Here is a 16,518-nt window from a genome sequence, read left to right as displayed (position 1 = left end):
TCATTAAATTTTGTGGATTGCAATTAATTTTTTTTTCTGAAATCGTCAGTATGCAATTGGGAAATTAAGGGCAGCAACTTGGAAAATTGGTACATAAGAGTATGGAGTATGACAACATAATTAGTGAATGATGAGGAAGGGTGTTTAATAGGATAGCAGCAAAACAGATCAAATTCTAAAGAGGCTGGACTGTAAGACTAAAAGTATTTGTACCAGAAAATGGATGAGAACTGGTGTAGTGAATGAGAAGATAGATAATGTAAACAGGCCAGGGATTACAAGTAATGGTTGCAATAGCTCCATTTTTTTTTCTCCTATTGTTCATAGTGAAAATTCCAAGGTCAAGTGAGTGATTATAGCAATCAAGAGCAAAGATAGATAAAATGGTCTGAATAACATCATTTAGATATAAAAAAAGGATTTCTAATCTGGAATTAATTTGGAAATAGCTGGGGGAGTGTGCATGCATAGAATATCTTAATTACTAATTCTAACAATCTAAATTTAAAGTATTTAGCTGTTCAATCTAATTCAACTACAAAAAATAATCAGTCTTTGTTGCAGACATCTTTTCATTAAAAATCCTTCCTTAGGATTTTTCCCTTCTGAGAAGCTGAGGCCTCAGAAACAAAATGAAAACAATGGTTATCTGCTGCTGTGGAATGCAACAGGTGGATCTGTGATTGGTCTTGATTGGCCTCCTGTGGATGTTTGGAATTAATGGCCAATCACAGCCCAGCTGGCTCTCTCTGTCCGAGCCACAGACCTTTGTTGATTCATTCTTTTTTATTCTTAGCCTAGCCTTCTGATGAGAACTTTTTCTTCTATTCTTTTTAGTATAGTTTTAATGTAATATAGATCATAAAATAATAAATCAAGCCTTCTGTAACATGGAGTCAGATCTATGTCTCTTCCCTCATCCTAAGACCCCTGTGAACACCGTCACAAGTCTTTCTCTGGAACAAAACCAAAAAAATCTGCCAGGAATCAACATCATATTGCTGTTTGCATGGATTCTTTCAGTGTGACAATTGACACTGTTCAGGGTATTAGTAAACAGTTTATAAGATTCTCATGCAACATATCTATGCATGAAGAACTCACACAGGTAATGAAAGTGTTTTCACCTCATTTAAACATCTTCAAATTAGACGTGTTTGCTATTCATCTAAATTTCTTCCAAAGATATTAAAGAGAGCAGCACCTCCAGAGATATATTTATCATGGTTCTAATAGATATCTGTTTAAAAATGAATTATTCACTCTCTGGACAACTCAATCCTTCTTTCTTTCCATTGATTACTTGGAGAGTATAAACATCTGACTTGGACTACACACCCAACTTGTAAATGAGTTGAGATGAAATGGATGTCATTCACAGTCACTTATCTCATTGTGAGCTGAATTTCTCCATGAATTGTTCCAATTTACATTATACTACTCAAGCTTTTACTGTTACTCAAAAAACTGTTTCAAAAATTCCACGTGGAACTTTATTTCTTTGTTGCTTTTACTATAAAAATGTTCTTTATTGTTTCTTTAATTAGATATTGTTACTAAATATTTAATGTTGTAAACACAAAACCAGCCAAAATAATACAAATTGAGCAGAGGAAGCAAAGAAATATGTCAGTTAGAATGAGAAGAGAATTTCCCTTTATTATAAACTCTTGAGCCACTTCAGTTCAGAAGTAATGGTGAATACTTATGACTAGTATGCATAGTGTATGTAATTAATACCACAAATATCAAAATTACTTTAAATCTCACAAATAGACACAAACACAAATGAATACCAATATAAAATCTTCCTCCTACTCCTCACTTTAAGGTTTTCACTCAAAATTATAGTAACAAAATAAACACCTTAGATTTCAGAAGTACAGATCTTAGCTCCAAAAATGTTTTTGCTCAGGGAACTCTCAGGACTCCTGTGAGAGTCTTCATGGTGAGCAAAAGTGGTAAGAAATTTTCAGAGACAGCCTGCTAAAATCTGCGCATTCCCCTAATTTGGAGTGAGGGGAACAAAAGGTAAATAAAAAAGAGGCATGCCTAGAAAGAAATAAACCAGACTTCTTAAACAGCATGCAAAGAGCTCAAATACAATAAAAGAGAGGTGATAGATGGGAAAGTGGGCACATGTCTAAAGAGGAATACAAAATGTGCTATTTGAGCTTGCAGATGTGAAATTAGGAAGGGAAAAGTTCAGCTGGAGCTCAAATTAGAAAGAGAGACTTCTATAGGTTGTTTAGTAATGAGTGGAAGCGCAAGGAAGACACAGACTGCTGCCGAATGGAGGTGGCAACTTAGTTAGAAATGACACAGAAAAGAAGTACTCAGTCATGTTTTCATCTTGATCTTTAAGGTTGATGTCAGCTCTCAAGTCTCCATTCCAAGATGAAATGGAAAAGCAAATGGTGAGTCACTGACAGCAAGGGAGGATTGAGCTAGGGACCATCTGTAGCAATTGTACAGGAAGAGGTTTTTAGGATGAGATGGAATGAATCTGAATACGTCAGAAGATACTAGTGTAAATCTCCTCTGCCATTTTTAGAAGGTCATGGAAATTTAAGAAGCACATAGATGAAAAAATATAATCAAATACATCTATCAACAACTGGGAAAAAATACTGATCAGATAGCCATTCCTGGGAATATAATAGAACTAATCCATGAGGAAAATTTTTCCACACTAATGAAAGACAAGATTAGGAAGAGACAACACAGGTTTACATATATTAAATTGTGCAGAGCCAGTCTTACTGCCGTGTATGATGAAATGGCTTCCTTGGTTAATGGAGAAGAGCAGTGGATATTCATTTACCTTGGCCTCTGCAGGATGTCTGACGTGATCTCTCACATACTTGTTGAAGCTGATGAGACATCCTGGACAAATCAGGTTGAAGGTGGATGGAAAAGTGTCTCAAGTGATGAACTCAAAAAGTCATCAATATCTCAGAGTCAAACTGTCAGTTGGTCATGAATGTGATTCCTCACGGTCTTTAAAAACAACCTGGGTGATGGCACTGACTACACTATCAACTTTTCATCTGACACCACACTGGGACAGGAGACAGATAACACTGGATGAAAGAGGTAAAATGCAGAGTCCTCAACAGTCAAGAAAGTCAGGCTTAAGGGAATTGCATGAGGTTTAACAAAGTAAAATGTGAAATCCTGCTGCCAAGATGGAATAATTCAGTCAGTAGTACCGACTGGGGGCTGAGTGGTTGGGAACAGCTGTGATGGAAAAGATTTGGGTCTGCTGATGGACAGTGAGCTGAATGGGACTTAGCAGCATGCCTTTGCAGCAATGACAATTTCAGTAATTGCAACAGCAACTGCATCACAAGGGATATGATTGTTTCACCCCACACAGCACTTGTTAGGCCAAATGAAGCATATTGTGCCCAGTTTTGGTAACCCCCCCCCCAAGAAAAATACAGATCAAACAGAGAAGGATCAGAGGAGGAGGTCCAAGATGATAGGAGCATGGGAGAGTTTGATGTATGAAGAAAAATTAAAGGACCTGTGTGGAAAGAAAAGGTTCAGGAGGGATCTAATCACAGTTTTCCATCACCTGAATGGGAGTTGTAGAGGGGAAGGAGGTATTCTTTTCAAAAGGCTGCAAAGTGAACAGAGAGAGATAACAGACATGAGTCAATTCAGGGGAAAATCCATTTAGATGTAAGGGAAAAAAAAAGCAATCTTAAGGACAGTTAAACATCAGACAGGGTGCTCAGACCTTTTCCTTGTTGGAAGCACTGAAGACAGTTTGACAAGGTTACAGTTAGCCTAGACTAAGGACCTGCTTTCCATAGAGGGTATCCGGAGGTCATTTCCAATCTAGACCCTTATATCATTCTATAATTGTACCTTTCATGCAAAAACATATTTGGTACATGGAGGACCATCAGTTAAATTAACCTGAACTTTTCAGAGAAAGAAATTTAAAGTTGACTAGTTTAACTGCATCAAATTCTTCCATGGGTATTCTCATTTACCATTTAAAGGGTCTTAAGCTGATTTGCTGTAATTCAGTTTCCTTACAGTCAATTGAAATACTAGTATTTTCTCAAAATGTAGGCAATGGTCTCAAAATGGTCAATTTCTCAAAATGGTCAATTTTTAAATGTTTACATTTCAATTTCAAATACGTGCTCAGAATGTTGGGAAATCACATTTAAATAAATAAACACACATTCAGAAAATTGCAGCTCTCTCTGGTCAGAACATTTAGATACCTCTAATACTCACACTCTCTATCATCAGATAATAAAGGGTTATATCAGTATTGTACCAGTCTGGTCACTTGATGAAAAATCTCAGTTGGTACCTCCTCATTCAGGCAGTTATGCTGTACTGGTACAGATGCCAAGTTATTTGACTAAGAGTCCATCTGCAACGGACACATTGTGATTTGGAAATACTGGTGTATTTGGAACCATACAGACGTTAATCATTACAGGAAAATGCACTTTGCCACCTGAATGCTGAATTCCACTGAATAACACCATAAGGATAAAAGTGTCTAACATCACTCGTTAGTCATGTCTCAGCCTGTTGAAATGCAGATGGAGCATGGATATTCGTATGACTTGCTTCTTTATCAGAAGAAACATGGAGATTTAAGAAGGGGTCCTGGGAATGCAGGATGAATGCTGATTTTCACTGATACATAATCATAAGGAGGGGAGCATTGGACAACACATGAGTCTGTTTTCTCTGTAGTAATTTTTAATCTCATAGAGATATCATGAATTCCACTTCATCTACACAGCAGAATACTTGTCCTGCAGAGGTACAAGTATATCACATCAGTTTCCTTCATCTTAATTGCTTTCATTTTTTTTTTTTTTCATGGAAATGAACAATTGAAACTGTATAGTGGCCTCTTGAACTGATCTGCAGGCCTATGTGGAATATGCATCTCACTGTACTTTATGTGAAACAACAAACTGAACCTGAAAGGAAATGCAAAGCACATTGTGTCAAAGCCATAAAGAAAAAAAATTACTAGGATAGAAGTATCCGGTTTTTCACCATTAAATTCAATTTCTTGTAATTTTATTTTTAGATTTATATCCCCCTTTAAAGAATGTTTGCACCCTGAAGTAAGAGGTTTACTTTCCAAATAAGGTAATAATGATGCATAAATTGCCTGCTTTGAAGCTTTGTTAAAAGCCTTTGAAGCTTGGGGTTAATCTGGATATAGGCACTACAGAAACAGGCAGAGTTGATTGGACAAAATAATAAAAAAAAAGCTTTCAAGTTCTTCTGCTCATTCCTATGCACCAGTGCACCTAATTCACATTTCTTAAGCAGTCTCTAACCTATGTCAGTCTCCAAGAACAATGATGCTTCTGTAAGAGCTGATTCAGCAGAATGAGAACCAGCAAGAACAGCTCTGCAATATTTAAAGTCATGAATACAAAAAGGAAAGGAGAAATTGAACTAAACTCTCTGTTCTGAACTGCTCCAGTTCAGAAATACCTTCATTTTACATATGCTCTTAACAATGAATTGTATGTAAATGGAAACAATTTTAAAACATTTTAAATAATACAAATATCTCCAGCACTTCATTTTTATGCACAGCTGCTGCAAGAGTTCACCTTAAAAGAAAATGTAATCTCAATCTCTAAGAGTCCATTCTAATGATAAAACTAGGTTCCTTTATATTTTATTATTCCTAAAATGAAATTGATTTCTACTTTATAATGTAGAAAAGCTGTGAAGTGACCTCATCTACAGCAGGGACTGTTAAGATCATTAACAGATCTTCCCTTTAATAGATCTAGAGTTCCTTTTGATTAGACCACTGGCTCATTTAGCACTACACATTTTCTGCACCTGGGAAATGCATTATATTTCTAATGCTGCAGCTGCTAGAAGACTCATCTTAGAGAGCAGTCCCATAAACTAGAAAATGAAAAGTTTTTAATACAGTATATTACATACAGTATATTATTTTTGTGGTACATAAGGACCCAACCATAAAGCAGAGCTCTTTTCTGCTGTGAACTGTGAAGAGCTGTGATAAAAAACCAAAACAAAAACCAAAAACAAGAAAAGAAATTAGGACCAGAGAGGTTAAATGTGCAGCAGGTAGCAAAAGCGAAAATAGTGAGATATTAAATGGAGTGCCCTGGCTCATTCTCAAGTGTCCTCTTTATTTGGACTCGTCACTTCCCTGCAGCTATCAATAAATGCCTGGCAGAAAACATAAATTTCACATGATTGGTAATTATTCACTACCATATCCACATGGGATCATTCTCCTTGCCTTCACAAGATTAGTGGCATGCCTGTGTCCTAAGCATGGGATTGTCTTTTGCACTTTTATTCTACCAAATATATCTACTAACATTCTTTGAAGTATAGTCTATTCAAAAGGAAAAAAATAAAATTAAGAATAAACAGATTCTTTAAAATCCTTTTAATACATTAGGGATGAAGACAAAACTGTGAGAAAACCATGTTACAGTGATTGTAACATGATATGACATAATTCATATAATCAAAACTAGGTATTTGTGCTGCATACAGCTAATGCAAGCTCGTCATCTCAGTTTTCCTTTATAGTGGGGGAAAAAATCTTCATTAGGCTATGGCTGATCTCATTCTAAAGCAAATATCTCCTACAAGTCAGATGAACCAAATCTAAAAAGTTATTCTAATTTGTTTCTTTTTTTTCCACATTGATTACAAAAGATTTTTAAAGTGATAAGCTCAGACACTGCCATTTTCCCTGCAGGCACCTTAGCTTAGGTGAGATGAATCTTTCTCTGGAAGTCTGTTCAGAGATTCACTGAGAGCAAAATCAGTAATTATTGAGAAGTAATCATTGATTCGTTTTCTGCTATATGGCTTTTGGAACTTTGTTTCATTCTAATTACCGAACAGTAATTTCTAACATACTTAAGTCCATAACATAATTTTTTATGTGTGTTTTTCTCTCCTTTCCATGTTGTTTATATACAGGTATCCAGATGTGGTGCTTTAGCAATGGTACTCCCCAGTTTAGTGCTCTCACTGCATCTCCCAACCATGCATCGCTTGGGTGTTCCCCCACTTCCCTGTCTCCCTACTCCTTGCTGCAGAGGGAGGAGGAGAAATGGAGGGACAAAAGGCAAAGATCACAGATTGAGATGAGAAAATTCACTGGGAATGGAGGGTACAAGATATCAATGATTCACACACTGCTGTCAGAAACCCCCGACAACAGGCAACGCACAGCTGCCCTGTCGAGCTATACCCCACCAGAAGAAACCCCTTCTCCCCAGTAGAGACTCCATTCTTCTGAACAAGGGGCAATGACTTCTTTTCCTAGCCATGCCCCCTCTTGGCTCCTGCAAAAATTGACCCTGTCCTGGCCAGAACTGGAACACCCGTTCATTTTACCAAAGTTTACAAGCTTTTTTCATCTATGCTTTACTTCAACAGTCTTACTGTCCGTATCTGCAAGTAAACTGGCAATGCATTTTTATAAATACTATATTAAAGAAGTTAAAATCACAAAAAAAAGCCTTATGAAAAAAAAATTGATTATATTTCAGAGCTAAGTAATTATTTGCCCAAATTTTATTATTTTGCCTTGTAGGAAGAGAGATTGTAATATTTAGAGAAATGTTGTGAGGACAATGTCTACATCCATAAGAAACTAAGACCTGAATCACTTATCTTCAAGGTATCTCAAGTTAGCTTACAAAAATGTACTGATTGCACTCTTAGATAATATTGGCTATATTTAAATTCCCCAGGCAGTTTGGAAGAAATTTGCCTATTATAAGAAATAGGAGCAGAAAGTGACACCCATTGAAATCAATTCATTTCCTTGAAAGGTGGTGAAGAAAACTCATGTAGAAATAAAAGAACTAAATCAAAGGAGACTGCCTAGAAAGTATTTTTCTTACATTTTTTTTCACTAAATTTTTTTGGTGGTTTTGTGAGTCTTGTTTTTTTCTCAAGCAGTATCTTATGGCTCCAGAGACATAGAAGGGTATAGAATTAAAAAAAAAAATAAATCACTGACTAGACAAGATGCTGCCCATCTAATTCACTGTGATAAGAACTGGGATACACAAAAAATACATTACAGAGATAAGATGTTAATACAAAAAGATACTTGAACCCTTAAGAAAAAAAGTCATGCCACATTAAGCACATCTCGTTCTTGCTTTTTTTAAAACAAAGGCAGTGTTTTCCGAGTCACTGAATTTTTACATTTTGGCTTTTACTTAAATTCAACTCAGTTGAAATATATGTGGTTTCTAATATGTTAATTTTAAAGAAATAAGTCCTAATTTTATATAAAAAAATTAAAATGACATCTTGTGTTTTATTTGTTTATCTGTTTCCTAGTATGCAGAACAGTTTTTAGAAGGAAAGAGTGGGAGGAGAAATCACTGGTCTGGAATATATGTTACTTGTGTAGCACAAGAAATGAAGCTGCCAGCAGCGGAATAGTAGTGGCAACATTAAGATTTTCAAATGCCAGACCATGCTTGCCTCTGGTAGATACATGGGAAGAACAAATATATTTTGTCAAACAAATATTTTTGCTTGAGTTGTTTTTATTACTTTTTCCACAATATTTTAAAGAAATTTCATATGTATTGTTTATTAAAATGTTTTACAAAAGCATGGCAACCTAATAATCTGAAGAGGTGATTTTTTTTTTCTTTAACACTAAACCAGGCCTGTTTAATTTGTGAGATCTGAGCCCAGGCAATTTTTAGTCATAATTTATTTTTCTTTTATTCATTTTTCTTTAGATCAAAAGCAAAAAAAAAAAAAAAAAAAGAAAAAAGCAAACCCTGATTGAGCAGCATACCTCAATTTTTCTGGAATTGGATGTTCTTATAGGACATTAATGAGTTTGTTACCTGTCCAACCAACTTTATTTTTAATCTCCGTTTCACCCATCAGACTCCACTATCAATAGCACAGTGTTCAGAATCAAAAAAATTAATTAATGCTTTAACATGGCTGTAGGGAAAAAATATCTCCAAGGGAAGTAGTGAAGTCATTCACATGAAGCTGAGGAAAGACAAATTGCAGTATTTGTTTTTCCAAGAGCTAGTAACTGTAAAAGGGGAAGGCTGTGTTATCATTTGTGTACATTGATTTTTTACTTTTCATTATACAACAAAAATCATGGCAGTGAAGAATCCAATCTTCTTACTAATTGTACCACAAATTAGGCTGTCATGAAAATAATAGGAAGGAAGTATGCAACAACTCTCAAATAGAAATAACTTATGTTATTTAAAGCAAACAAAGAAACAAACAACTCCCATATTTAAACTTGTTTTAACTATTGTACATAAAATATCTGTCTGGTAAGTATTAATCTCTTTAGTAGGTGATTTAAAAAAATTAAATTTTTAAAGAAATAGGGAGTTTTCAGGAAACAAGGAACATAATTAGTGCTTTGTTTTTTAGCATTAAAATTCTCCTCAGTGATAATTACATAAAAATTTCCTTTCAATAAAATACTAGTCATAAAACAAAGTGACTTCTGTTGGTCAATGCTCACTTTCAAGCTTGACTTCTATTGATGATCATACATTTTATAATTCATAAATCACTGTGATGATGATGTCTGCTCTGAAGGCAAATCAAATTTTTCTCTGTTAAGGTAGGAGAAATTTTAGTTGGACAATGCTGTTTTTTGGGGTTTTTTCCCTGACTTGGAGAAGTTTAAAAATCTGAACTGAATATGAAAATGGCTATTGCTGACTTAATCCATATCAACTAGGCCATTTTCTTGCAGTCACAAGATCTTGCACTCACTGTTGCTTTCCAAGCTAGGAAAGATTTCCCTCTAGGGTCTTTTAGAGGGTATTGCTGCACAAAGAATCAGTGGGAAAAGCAGAAGGGAAAAGTTGGAAGCTAAGTCTGTATTTTAGAAATTCAACCATTCAATATCCTAATTACCTACTCCTATCCAAGATCTTTATCTAGTTCCTCATTCTTAAGTTGTCCTTTAATAGAGAACTGACGACTTTAACATTACCATTGTTCAAAACTGTATCTTGCCCAAAGAAGAAAATCACTATGTAAAAATATCACCTTGTTGAGTCTACTTTGCATTTCTTTAAACTAACATATACTTATGGAAATTACTTACTAAATTTAATCCTTCCATAAATGAATTTTAAAACAGGAACTCTACAAGAACATTCCTGAGAAAATGAATAAATTAGAATGTGTTAGAAGTTGCTATCAATTATAGAATATCATCTCTGTAATTAAAAAAAATTACTAGCATTATCAATAAAAACACCAAGTTTTTGTAATCATGAAAGCATTGTACATATATATAAGCATAAGTTGTAATACTGATAAAACTCAGCCATTTTGTTTTGTAGGTTTCTTCCCTTAGTTTTAGCTTCTGAGTGTATATCATTACTGTAGAAGTCAATCAGGAAAACAGCATTTTTTTCCCCAATAAGAAGACTATTTTTCTGCATACTTGATCTTCATTCATAAAAGAAACATTGTTTTGTTTTGCTTCTTTTTAGGCTTATGAATACGTCAAAGATAAATTTTAGAAGGACAAAACGTCTCCAAGAAGGACAGTGAACAGCTTTGAACCTGGGATTCCAGAAAAACAGAAGTCAGAGCTATAGCCTATGGTTCATGCTCAGGTAGACCTTTTTATCCTTGGAGAACTACAAAAAAATAATTTCAGCACTTTTTAAAATTCTCTTTGGACTATAATAAAGAACCTGAGGAAAAAGAAAATGAAGGGAAGGAAAGCAAGGGAAATTTGCTTGCTAAAAAGTGTTCCTTGCTAAAAGTAAATCTTGCTCATACTTTATATGCTTTTAAACAGGATCAGACCAACTTTAAATACTCCATTTCAGAATGTAAAAGAAAATCACAATTTTACTTGTGGTTGATAGAGGAAGGGAACTCTCACTCTTTTTTTCTTAGAGATTTCCACCCAACGAGCCCTGGAGTGTTCTAAGCAAGCAAAGTTACAAAGTCATATTGACCTATGATAAAATGATTCAAAAAATCTTAAAGTAATCTTATATTATGAAACCTGACATCATTCCCCAGACAGCATTTTTTCTTAAAGATATAAAAGAGAGATAAGAAAATTATTAATATTGTTTATCATCTAAACTTCCATAGCCAAACTTGAAAGAACTTCATTAAAAGGTGTTCAAGCAATTTCTGTGCTTACCTGATAAATTGAGTAATTTGTTACAGAATTCCACAGTTGTTGTGCAAAGTTATTTTATGTAAAAGACTGTCACAAATCAACTGAGTAGAGTCACTGATGATTTTCTTGGTGAATGATTCTCAGCCTTTCCAAGGTGGTGATCTATTAGGTGAAGAAAACAACAACTGAATTGGATGTACTATAAAAGCAAGAGTATATAGTGAATAAGTTTAGTTATTTTTTTCTTATATTTCGGGAGCTAGCAAAGACTAGTTGAATTAAAAGAATAAAATGCAATGAAAATATAAAGTTTGTGGTTTTCTTTTTTTATTAGCTAGCTAAATATTTTTGAAACCAAATTAACTTTCCTGATCCATTGCTGTTGTGTTTTTGATGCAGGAGCTGAGAAACACTGCTCTAAAAGTAGATTTTTCATTACTAGTTCAGCATTTTCCCTTCCAAATCTACAGGCAGTGGGAAACCTGTCCATGAGAAACATGAAGATCTCCTTTCTGCAGTACAAAAAATCCTCAAAGTTAATTTCAATAAAATAATGTACCCAGACATGGAAGAACACTACAGCATATTTATAAAAATTGTGTTAGATGTAAAAGGGAAAATAAAGTAAAAAAGGAGGATGAAGTTGTAAGAAATAAAATTTTAGCTAGTAGTTTCCCTGATCTTAAAGTTTATTTTATTTTATTCCACTGAAAAGTATCATCCATGCATCTTTGCACACACACAGAGGCAAAGCATCAAACCCTTTTCAGAGAGGAATTTCATTAAAAGCATAGAGATCCACGACCTTAATAAGCAAAAAGTCAACCCCCACATTGCAGAGTCTAGCAGTTCCTGCATTCAATAGAGTTTCCCATAGGAAATCACTACTTCTGTCATTTGCCTTCCCCACCACCTACTGTCTAATTTCAGGTAAAAGTTTAAGTGATTAAAAGCATTGAATGATTTCCTGCATTTGTTTAAGCAGCTAACATAACATTGACCTAGGTTTACCTGAGTAGTCATTTTTAGTCACTCCTTGACAGTTCGATCTGAGTAATTGTTGGATTGATGAATAAGGGTTTTCTGAGTTTGCTTTGTTTTGCTTTAGTGTTTCTTTTCTCCTGCCACATGCTGCTTCTTTCTCACAGCAATGAAATGATCTATGACACTTCAGCTAATGGCTCAGTAAATTAAATGAAGGGCAGCCTTTACACAGCCCAGTCTTTTTGAGGCATAATCAGCTCTGGAAATTGGTTTGATTAAAGTCTGATTGTTTTCAGACCATGAAGTAATGCTAAAACTTAGAAGAAAAGTATCTAGCATATCTGAAAATCTGTCAATATTTCCCATGTAAATTGATCTAATAAAATATATTTTTTTCCCATTACAGATTATTATCCCAAATATCACGGTATCTAAAAATGAATGATGGTGTTGTATTTAGATTTGGTATGAAATTACTGCATTGTCATGGAGGATACACTATGGAGCTGAGTGGTTGAAAGAGTGATTTATTATAGCTCAGAGTTTGATTTTGTGTAAAACTCATGTGGGGTAATGTGCACAGATACCTTTTAATAAATGTGTATGATCTATAATATAAACACTCTCATGGCTATACAAGATTCTTGATCACATTTCAGCCCTACTCACAGTAGAAAGACCTCATCAAATGGGATAGTTAATATAATCTAAGTTCAGACTCTCACTTGGAAGTTTAACTTTCCTTTAGAGCTGATGAAGAAAAACAGGCTGTTCCGACAGATGCTACTGAACAGATAATATAGGACATTTGCTCTCAATGAATATAAGATAAGAATCTCAGGCTGCTAATCTTGAGAAAGTTAGTAGCTTTTTATAAAGGATCTCTGAAATCTTTAAGAGAAAGTGTCACCCTGTATATTGACGTAATGTCTAGTTCAGATGTGATTTTTGATGGAACCTGTAATAGCACTGCAACACCAACAGAGATATTGTCAGTAGAGATATGAGCAGTAAACCCCTGGAAAGCTTCTCATCCCTTTCAAACATCAATTTTTAAGCCAGAATTATTTTTTTTTAAAACCGAGGTAAGGAGACCAGCAGACAGATAACACAAAAGAATGATAATACACCACTTTTTCTACATGTCTTTAAAACTCTTGGGTTTTAGAGTGTTGTTTCTGCTTAGTAATATTCTCTTTATCTACTTTGATTTATTCCATATTTCAATTGCACACAGCTCAGAGTTGATTGTAACTTCAGACCTCTAGTTATGACTTGGATCAACTGCCTACTGTAATTTAATTGTGTTTTCAGCAAATTAGTTTCATCTGCAGATCAAAAAATTTGCATCAGTTGTGCTGCTTCAGATATGTTAGAGTACTTGCAGCAAATCTGAATGTTCTTTGTTGTTAATAAGAAGGGATATTCAAGTAACTTATTTGTAGATTTTATGAATCTACAGTGTTCTGAAAATTCTAATACGTGCAAGAACAGGTTTGGTTTTTATAAAACAGAAATTAAAGAGACTCAACAAATGTGACTTGCATCAAAAAAAAATTAAAATGTGTAAATACTGAGGTTAGAAGATGATAATGAGGAGAAATCTGAGAAAAATATTGTCTCCTAGTATAATGTACAGCATCCAGTGTCGGCTTGTGCATAGAAACCCCCAAAATGCAACTGGAGTCTTGCTGACTGCATGCTGTCATAAAACAGGAAATAATAAACCATGATAACTAAAATAAAAGATAATATAAATAAAGTACAGGAAATTAAAAAATGAAAAATAGACCCATTGTAATAAGAAAAATGGAGAAAAATAAAACTTAGGAAAACAAATGAAAGATTTCTACAGGAACACTGCATGACAGACTGCTAGAAGGATGGAGGAAAGATAATGCAGTGGTTAGTCTTGAAAAGTGATGTCAAACTAGTGATTCAATGGTGATACAGAAAAATGCCTACTGGAAAGATGAATAGGCTACCATTTAACCATGGCTAGAACATGAACTGCAAAAGAGAGAATTGTGAGATGTACTGCATACACCCATCAGTGAAACTAGTGCAGTTTCCCCTTTTCTCTTTCAGATATGAAAAGATAAAGACATTATGCACCTTTGAAAAGGAAGGTTTAGAGCAGCTCCACACTCTGTGCTCATGGCATTCATTACATATTAACTGCCTTTACATGGACTCTAAAACTTCCCTTTCTCCCTTCTGCATATCTGAGCTCCTCCAGCTCTCAGAACAGGTTTGTTTCATTCTCTCTAGTTGTTTTGCATTTCTTTCCAAGTGAACTGTGTGCAAAAGGGAAAAGGAATGGAGCGCTAACATTTGGAAGCAAAATATACAGTACAATGTAGTGGGTGTAAAAAATAGAACTTTGACAAGATAAAAAGAATGACATTGTTATAAATGGCATCTAATTTTTAGAAACATGAGTAAACAGAGCCTTGGGCTTGATCTACAGAATGAACTGGAACAATTCATTTTGACTTAATTTAGCAGGACTGTAGGAACTTTATTACATAATGCAGAGATACTTTGTCATCTTTAGACCCAAACTTCTACTGAAGCATGACAAAATCTTGCTGAGAAATGTTAGAAATAGTCATAGGTGACTCCAAAAATATACATAATTACTACTAAATTTACAAGTTTCAGATTTCTTATTTAAATAGTCTCCAGGAAAAAATAAATTCCACCATAAATTGTAAAATTACCTATAATTCTAAAAGATGTATGCTTATTGTCTTTTCAATGGGCTGTCTTTCTCCTCTCTGTAACAATAGATATGTTTTTCTGAAATATCTGTAAGATTTATATTAAAAAATATTTTTAGTCAATTTTCAGGAACTAATTTTCCTGAATATTCATAAGAATTGAGATGCAACCAGGATTGTTTAAATGTAATTAATATTAATATAATTAATTATATTGTCCAAAAATCTTGAGCTCATTGCTTATGGAGAAGGACATGTCCTTCAGAAAGAGGTACTTGATCTTCACCATAGCAGAAATGAAATGACAGAAGAGTCATAACAGAAATATAATTATCTATAAAAAGCAAACTCTACATTGGTGTAGCTATGGCAGTTTGTGCCAGGCAAGAATTAAGCTGACAGCCTCAAGGCGCATACTCCATTCCTGAAAATAAAAAAATAAAAATGGTTTAGAATAAGTGCATTAAAAATTTTGACTATGCCACACCTGATCTCTTGAGACCAGGGAGGGGGTTTCCAAAAAGAATAACCAGTGGAAGAGATGCAGTTGTGTTCATATCACTTTACATCAATTTCTATCTGATTTCTAGGACAAATTACAGCCTGCAGCTGATGTACACATCAGGGCTCCTAAGTAGCTTCTTTAATTGGTTGCTTTACATGGAGTCAGATAATATTGTTAAGCAACAGAATGCTATAATGAACTGAGGACTGCACTTGGAAAATAAGCCATGCTATTTTTTGGAGCTGGTAAAACACAGATTGCTTTCAGTTATTTTTCTTGGCAGGACTACTGTTTCTGCCCATAGCCTGTCAAGTGCCCAGATGGTTCCAAGGCTCTAGGGCACCTGTATAACTCATATCAGACTTTAACAGAAAAGTAGTAATATTTATATATTTACATTTCAGTCCCCCTCCATTTGAAGCAAAACACAGCTGTTATATTTTCTCCCTGGCCATTACCTTGTGATGTCCGATGCAGCCAATATATCCACTCATTGCCAATTTGTAGTAATGTTCCTGCATTTCTCTTCTTTCTAGACCTTGTGTAAAGCCACATTTGAATTAACACATCTCTTGTAACTCAAAGAAGAAAGCAGTCTACCAGGGGATTGTTCTGTTTTGTATAACTTAATAGCATAATAATTTTTACATATTTTTTTACACCACTCACACTTACTGATGAGGTGCCATCTCTCTTCTCTTCAGACCTGATTTCAGCCTCCCTTTGCCATGAGTGTCAACTGCACCATCTGGGATGACCTTTCTACAGTGACTGAGGGTGTAACACTAAAATGTCTGAATTCCCTAGTTTAAAATTGACAATGTTACATTCCTTTCCAGAGTAGTTAAATGTTTTCCTTTTAATCATTTTGCAAATGGTAGACACTTTACTTTCAATGTTATTTGACAACCCAGTGTATATATAAAGAAAATGTAAATATTTTATATTTTGATGGATACAAACTTGTAAAGAAGAATTTTTAATAACTCCTCATTTAGAAAATGGCTTTTCAGTAAGTTAACACACTATTGATTGTGAAACAGTGTTCCCAGGGTGTTGTTTCATCTATCCTTATCATTAATTAAGCATGACAGAGTCTATATGCAACTTAAGTAATATTTTTTAGG

At 34.5% G+C, this 16,518-nt stretch overlaps 1 long non-coding RNA gene across 1 annotated transcript in view; it reads left to right on the top strand.

The window, feature by feature from the left end:
* LOC143693337 (uncharacterized) overlaps positions 1–16,168 on the top strand; it is a 120,056-nt gene extending 103,888 nt beyond the window's left edge. The window contains exons 5-6 of the long non-coding RNA XR_013180894.1: positions 10,530–10,655; positions 16,096–16,168. This is a non-coding gene — a long non-coding RNA (uncharacterized LOC143693337). The remainder of the gene's footprint in view (positions 1–10,529; positions 10,656–16,095) is intronic.
* The last annotated feature ends 350 nt before the right edge of the window (positions 16,169–16,518 follow it).

The sequence above is a fragment of the Agelaius phoeniceus genome, chromosome 2 (genome assembly GCF_051311805.1).
Source record: "Agelaius phoeniceus isolate bAgePho1 chromosome 2, bAgePho1.hap1, whole genome shotgun sequence".
NCBI classification, from domain to species: domain Eukaryota; kingdom Metazoa; phylum Chordata; class Aves; order Passeriformes; family Icteridae; genus Agelaius; species Agelaius phoeniceus.
Note: the sequence above shows the minus strand (reverse complement) of the source record. Positions and strands in the feature narration are given on the sequence as shown.